Genomic DNA, 7,185 nt, shown 5'->3' on the forward strand with positions numbered 1-7,185 from the left:
GAGTCTCAGCCATGCGAAGAAAATGGGGTGGTGTGAAGGAAGCAGATTTGAACTGAAAAGCCCTGCTTTTGCAGCCTGTCTCCCGCATTTATTAGCAAGTGAGTCAACCCATCTGACTCTCAGTTTCTTCAGCCAGGCAATGGGGACAATTACCTCCATCTCTCAGAGCTGGCAAGAAGATCCAAAAATACTGTGCCTGGGACTTCCCTGGTGGTCCAGTGGCTAAGACTCTGCACTCCCAATGCAGGGGACCCAGGTTCAATCCCTGGTCAAGGAGCTAGATACCACAAGCCACAACAAAAGATCCCATGTGCCACAACTAAGATGGGCTGCAGCCAAATAAATAAATAAATAAATAAATTTTTTAAGTCCCTTTATCCTGTACATTAAAAAAACCACTTTACCTCCTGGTTTGGCCTCTCAGGGCTGGTTTCTTTGATGGGGTGCAGGGCTGGAGCTGGTTGACACGTGTGGTGGCCCCACCCCACCCCACACCCACAGCTGCTTCTAACAAGAAACAGTGAGCTCCTTGAAGCTGTTTGCTACTGACTTGAAGTCACCCCAAGTTGAATCTTCGAGACCCACAACTTTCTCAAAGGCTGGGGTATAACATCTCCAATGGAAAGCTTCCCCAAATCAAGGGGTCCACCACTCTCTTGTTTTAATTTATTTTTTGGTCTAGGAATAAAGAACCACCACAAGTATAGTAACACAGATGTTGTTGGGAGTGATTGCTGAGAAGAATGAGGAGGAAGAGAACCAGTGTGACACAGTTGCTGGCGAGACCAGACTGGCTAGAAGAGCTGGCTGAGCCAAGGTGAGCTAAATCATTTCAGTTGTGGCCAACTCTTCGCAAACCTATGGACTGTAGGCCACCAGGCTCCTCTCTCCATGGGATTCTTCAGGCAAGAATACTGGAGCAGGTTGCCATGCCCTGCTCCAGGGGATCTTCCTGACCCAGGGATCAAACCCGCATCTCCCACAGATCCTGCATTGCAGGTGGATTCTTTACTGCTGAGCCACCAGGTTGAGCCAATGGAAGCCCTTTAAAACCTGGCTCAGGCATCTCCTCCTCCAGGAAGGCTTCCCTGACTACATCCAGCCTGAGATGGGTACCCTCCAGGCACCAATCCCCTGTGCTCACTTCAATCACAACACTGACACAGGGGCACTGTATGTTTCCAATTGTTCTCTTTCTGAGCAAGTGATGGGAAATTACTAATCTTGTGAGCCCAACAGTGGGCATAGTGCTTGTCGCACAGTACTTTTACCCAAAATGTTAAATGCTCTGGAATGAATTGGTGTCTACTTGATTAAGTGAGCCTGAACTCCCCTCTCCTAATAGCAGTACCAAGGAGGTACCACCCCTCACTGGGACACAGTCACAAGTAATGCTGAAAATCAGATGGGTGGTAACTACATGGAGCCATGGAAATCATCCCATTCATGGTTCATGGCAGGAAGGACCCAGTCAGTGGAGGATGAGTAGGGAAAGCAGGACCAGCCCCTTCCCTCTCTCTGCCCACACCAAGGAAAAGAGAATGGGCAGCAGGGTTCCAGCTCATGAGGCTTGAGTTCGAGTCTAACTTTTGCCCCAGGAAGACCTGAGGTGTCAAGCAGGGAAAGTAAGGCAGATGCCCAGGAATTTAGACTAGACAGCTTGATGTGAGGAAGAAAAATTATAGCTTAGAGGTTGTGAGAGTGCCAGGATGGATCTAGCTTGTTGGCAGTAAAATTGTCCCTTGGCCCAAAGGGCTGCTGCTGCTGACAGTCAACTAAGAGAACACAGGATGGCAGAAGCGGACACGGGGAATGCCTTCATCACAGTGATGCTAACACAGCAAAAGTATTCAAGCTCTGTCTAAAACTTATCAGTACAGATCTCCGGGGAGCTATATTTTTATTAACTTCCTCTTTGGGACTGTGTAATTGAAGGCAATCAGAAAAAGAAAATTATTTCATTCTGAAATTATCTCTCTTCTCTCAGTGCCAAAGATGTGAGATCACCTTGTACCTTAAATAGAAAAGTCTCCATGCTACAAACTGTGCAAAAATGAAAGATCAGAAGATGGATAAGATGGGGCCCTCATTTGTCTGGGTTCGTCTCATGTGTAAGCAAGACAGAAGCTGGGGGTGGGGGATGGGGGTGGATAGTCTGCTCAGAAGAGAACATATGGGAAGCCTGGCCAAAGGCTTTCCTTGAGTGCTTTCAGCCAAGAAAGGAGGAAAAAGTGGAGAAGTTCTTTCCATGAGATGCTTCATGACAGTTCACAGGTATAGATCAAGGTTTATCAATGCTTGACACTATTGACATTTGGTGCTAGATGATTCTTTGTTGTGGGGCCATCCTGTGCACTGCAGGAGGTTAAGCAGCATCCCTGGTCTCTGCTCACTAATGCCAGTGACAACCAAAGATCCCTCCAAATGTTACCAAACATCCCTGAAGGGGCAAAATCACCCACCCTTACCCCCACCTCAAATGGAGAACTACTGGTCTAGAGGAACAATGAAACTTATAGTCAAGTCTGAGCTTGGATAGGGCTTCCCAGTAGAGATCTTGGACATGTAGGAGGCTCTGGACAACATAAGGTCCTACTGACATCGTGGGCACTATTATTACTAGACTGTCTTCTCAACATCCAAAAATTGAATCAGAGAAAGAACTGAAACCACAGAATTCATGAAGAAACTCTACTCAAAATCTAACTCAAGGAAAATATGAAATTATGCACCAAATTCAATTCTGAACTCCTTGGAAGCCAAGATAGAATGGGAAATTTGAAGACTATTATAGTTCTTATTTGCAGATTAAAGTAAGTATACCTTTTTTATTTGTCTGAAGAACCTCAATTCCCTCCTATAACTGAAGTTTATGGGGGATTTATCAGAAGATCCTTATAGAAAGACTACTGGAAAAAATGTAAGGACTAGATAAATTGCAATATAGCAATGAGGCAGGCAGAGAAGAATCAGGGCCCCACATATCCTAGAAAAGAGCAAAATACAGTTTTTTCATTTATGTAACCAATATTTCCTGCTCACCATCTACATGTCCAGCACCACACTAGACACAGTTTGAATATAGGTCTATAGACACTGGAGCTGTATCTCTGAATAAGACAAAAAGTATCCTGGTTTTCCTAGACCTTACACTCTTTTTGGATCAGAATCAACTACTTAATTGTGTGTCTTTAAACAAGTCATTCCATCTTAGGGTGCCTCAATTTCTCCAAATGTAAAATGAGGATAATACCTACCAACAGGACAAGACTGATATTGTAGGTGTTCATTGAAGGCTTAACATCCTTTGAATGTTTGTTTAGCATTTATTTGCTCCCCTGGTGGCTCAGAAGGTAAAGAATCTGCCTGCAATGCAAGAGACACTTATTGTATCCCTGGGATGGGAAGATCCCTTGGAGAAAGGAAAGGCAACCCGCTCCAGTATTCTTGCCTGGAAAATCCCATGGACAGAGGAGCCTGGAGGGCTACAGTCCATGGGGCCACAAAGAGTGGGACATGACTGATCACACATGCAACAGCATCAACAAAAAGCCAAACAATCAGCAGACGAGACGTCTGAGGGTCTGAGGCTGCAGAGCAAGCTAAAGAGCATAAAGAGTCAAGGGCAACCAGAAACTCTACCCCTGGCCATTCTGCTCCTACCCATGGATTGCAGAGGAAGCCCAGCCCCTTCCCCCATTCTCCCCCACCTCCTCCACCCTGGCTTCCGCTGCCCAGCCAACATTATTTTCTGGGCCTCTTTAATTTGGAGGCTTTTAGGGCCATATCCTGCCATCAATTTGGGGGTTGACTTCAATGAACGTTCTGTGCAGGGCGGGAGAGGGGCAGGATGCAGCTTTCTCCTGGCGGGCCCTGATACAATAGGGTTTTCTACTGAGATCAATGGATTAATTGCCAACGCTCCATTTGGGGCCATAAGGAGTTGCTTTGTTTTCCCATAGTCGGCAGTTGGGGCTAGGCGGCCAAATTTCATTTTTGAAAAGTCAGGGAAAACAATTTGGTAAAAAGGGTTGGGGGTGGAGGGGTACGGGAGAGCAGTTTTGCTCATTGCACTAAAGGTCAATAACAATTATAGTGAAAATTCAGAAGGCACATTTGTTCTCTGACTGAGGCCCCGTCTGGAAAATTCCATCCAGAAACAATTTGCTGTCTCTCCTCTTGTTTTCCCCTCCTCCACCGGGCTCTCTCACCACTAAGGCCCCAGCCAACCACACCATGCCCACCCTCTCACCCCTCCCTCCACATCAGAAACTCTGTCCCCAGGAAGCAGCCTCAAATGTTGAGAAGGGAGAGGAGAGTTGTGATTTCTTTCCCTTTCCCTCAGGAGGTTGAGGAAAGCATTGGGGAAAAAAAAAAAAAGGCATCCTTTCTTTCTCCCCGCAGTGGTGGGAATGCTTACAGCCTGGGTAGGCAGGAGGTAGAGCTCTAATTCTGCCATTTAACAGCTAATAAACTTGGGAAAGGGGCTTCCAGGTGGCTCAGTGGGCAAAGAATTCACCTGCCAATGCAGGAGATGCACTTCTGATCCCAGGTCAGGAAGATCCCCTGGAGGAAGCATGGCTACCCACTCCAGTATTCTTGTCTGGAGAATCCCATGGACAGAGGAGCCTGGCAGGCTACAGTCCATGGGGTCTCAAAGAGTCAGACACAACTGAAGCAACTGAACACACACAAACTTGGGGAAATCCAGGTCTCCGAGCATCCACAGGGTCATGAGTACAATGGGAACAGTCAAGGTGACCTCCTGAGATGACTGAACAATTAATTCAGATATGACATGCAATCTGCACTGGACTCGAAAGAGAAGCCTGGGGACTTCCCTGGTGGTCCATTGGTTAAGAGTCTGCCTTGCCACGCAGGCTACGCAGGTTTGATCCCTGGTCAGGGAACTAAGATCCCACATGCTGAGAAGCAATAAGCCCCCATGCCACAACTAGAGAGTCCTTATGCTTCAGTGAAAGATCTCACAAGACACATGAAGACCTTGCGTGCTGTAACTAAGATCCTATGCAGCCAAGTAAATGAATAAAAGAAACACAAGGCTAATTACAGCCTAAAACAGGAGGCTCCCCCTGTGCGGAAACATGCCCTGGTAACCTGTTCCCATACCAAGCCCTCCACTTTCTGGACCCTCTGGCTTTTTCAGCCTTACTGCCCACTCCACTCTCTCTTCTCTGTATCTCTCCTTCATCCTCATTGTGGTTCTAATTCTGGACTCTACTCTGGAATACAACATTCACATCCTACCCCATCCAATGACTGAGCTTAATCAACAGTTTGATTCTGCCAGCTACCATGCATTGATTCTCTTCTCTACACATAGCATATTGCTTCAAATGCCTTCTAAGTTCCACATTCTGCTTAGCTGTAGTTGTCTCAATCATACATGTGTTTATTAAACATTTAGAATCGTGGTTAAGAACTCCAGCTCTGGGATCAAGACTGCCTGTGTTTGTAATTCAACCCCACTTCTTGACAGCTGTGGGATCTTAGCTGTTTTGTGCCTCAGTTTCCTCATCTGCAAAATGGGAGTAATGACTGCAACTACCGCAGAGATGTCTGGTAAAGCTGAGTGAGATGAACCAGACAATGTAACACAGGTAGAATCATTCAAAGAATGCTTGGAATGTGCTCAATAAGTCCTGAATAATGTTATTATTAAAAACCCAGTCTGTTTCAGGGTCTAGGGATTCAGTGATAAAGAAGACAAGCTTTCCTTCAACAAATATTTGGGTGCCTTCTATATGCCAGGGACTGTTCTACTTCTAGTAGGAAGGGGAGAGGAGTAGAGATAGATAATAACAAACCAATAAGTATAATAAGAAGAAAAATGTCATCTTGTTAAAAGTGCTGTTTTGCAAATTACAACAGATTGAAGTGATAGAGTGTAGAGGGTTTTTTACATGGGAGGCCAGGGAAGGTCTCTCTCCTTTTTCAGAATATATATGTTTTAGTATTTATTTTATTATAAGAATTTCAAACATAAAAATAAGCAGACAGAATAATATAATGAAAACCCCCTATCACCCAGCTTCAACAACGGTCAGTCCATGGCCAATCTTGCTTCATTTGTGCCCCCATCCACTTCTCTCCTTCCCATATTTTAAAAATTTATTTATTTTTAATTGGAGAATAATTGCTTTACAATGCTGTATTGGTTTCTGCCATACATCAACATGAATCAACCATAGGTATACACATGTCCACTCCCTCTTGAACCTCCCTCCCACCTCCCACCTCATCCACAACCCCCCATCACCTCCCCACCATCCTCACCCCCCAACCACCCCACCACCACCCTCACCCAGGCTGTCACAGAACACCAGGTTGAGCTCCTCCCAGGAAGGTCTCTTTGAGGAGGTGGCATTTAGGCTGCAGTGTTCCCAATCCTGGGGGGATTCTTAGTGGTGGGTGTACACTGGCTGTCCCTGCTTGATTCGGTGCTCCAGAAGAGAGGAGACAGTCATGTTCATCTCTGTCCCTCCCCACACCAAATTCTGCAATCAGCATGCAGTATATACTGATGAATGGGGACACTGAATTTGAACCTTGACTCTCACTCCTTCTAGACAAGAGCAAGGGAGGGCGTGGCTTGGGTGCAGAGGTCGGTTAAGGATATAAGGATGATGATGTGGATGGAATTGATAATGGGTTGACTGGATGGCAAAAACCCTTATGTTCTCTTGAAGGAGCTGTAGGGTGTGAGCACCACAGCTTTGGAGTCAGGCAAAACTGTATTTGCATCTCAGCTGGAAACACTATGGCCTCATTCCCCTCTTCTATAAAATAGACCCAATTACACCTCATCCCACGTGGATTATTAATACTGCAAAAGACCTTGAAGGTAAAGTAGCTTCATGGAGTAGAAATTCCATAAGTATTCATTCTCCTCCCCACTATGTCAGACCCCTGAGGCCAAGAACTACATTCCTGAACTCATCACGCAGAAACATATATAGGAAAATGTAGAATATTCTAGTGACCACTTGTCCATCTCCTATTCAAATACCATAAAATGTTTTTCCAGGGAAATAAAATAGTAGGAAAAAGGAAGGATGCTTTAAAAAAAAAATTCTTCTCTCTTCTCTGCTACCCTCAAAAAAAAAAAAAAAAAAAGGTTTCCAGAACATCAAACGCTCCTCAAAGAATCAACAATATTTTTTG

General features: G+C 45.3%; 1 non-coding gene across 1 annotated transcript; it reads left to right on the plus strand.

Annotated features, from left to right (window-relative positions):
• Positions 1–204: 204 nt before the first annotated feature.
• On the plus strand, positions 205–277 carry TRNAG-CCC (transfer RNA glycine (anticodon CCC)). The gene has a single exon. It is a non-coding gene; the product is annotated as a tRNA-Gly (tRNA).
• The last annotated feature ends 6,908 nt before the right edge of the window (positions 278–7,185 follow it).

The sequence above is a fragment of the Bos taurus genome, chromosome 3, assembly GCF_002263795.3.
Source record: "Bos taurus isolate L1 Dominette 01449 registration number 42190680 breed Hereford chromosome 3, ARS-UCD2.0, whole genome shotgun sequence".
Lineage (NCBI taxonomy): Eukaryota > Metazoa > Chordata > Mammalia > Artiodactyla > Bovidae > Bos > Bos taurus.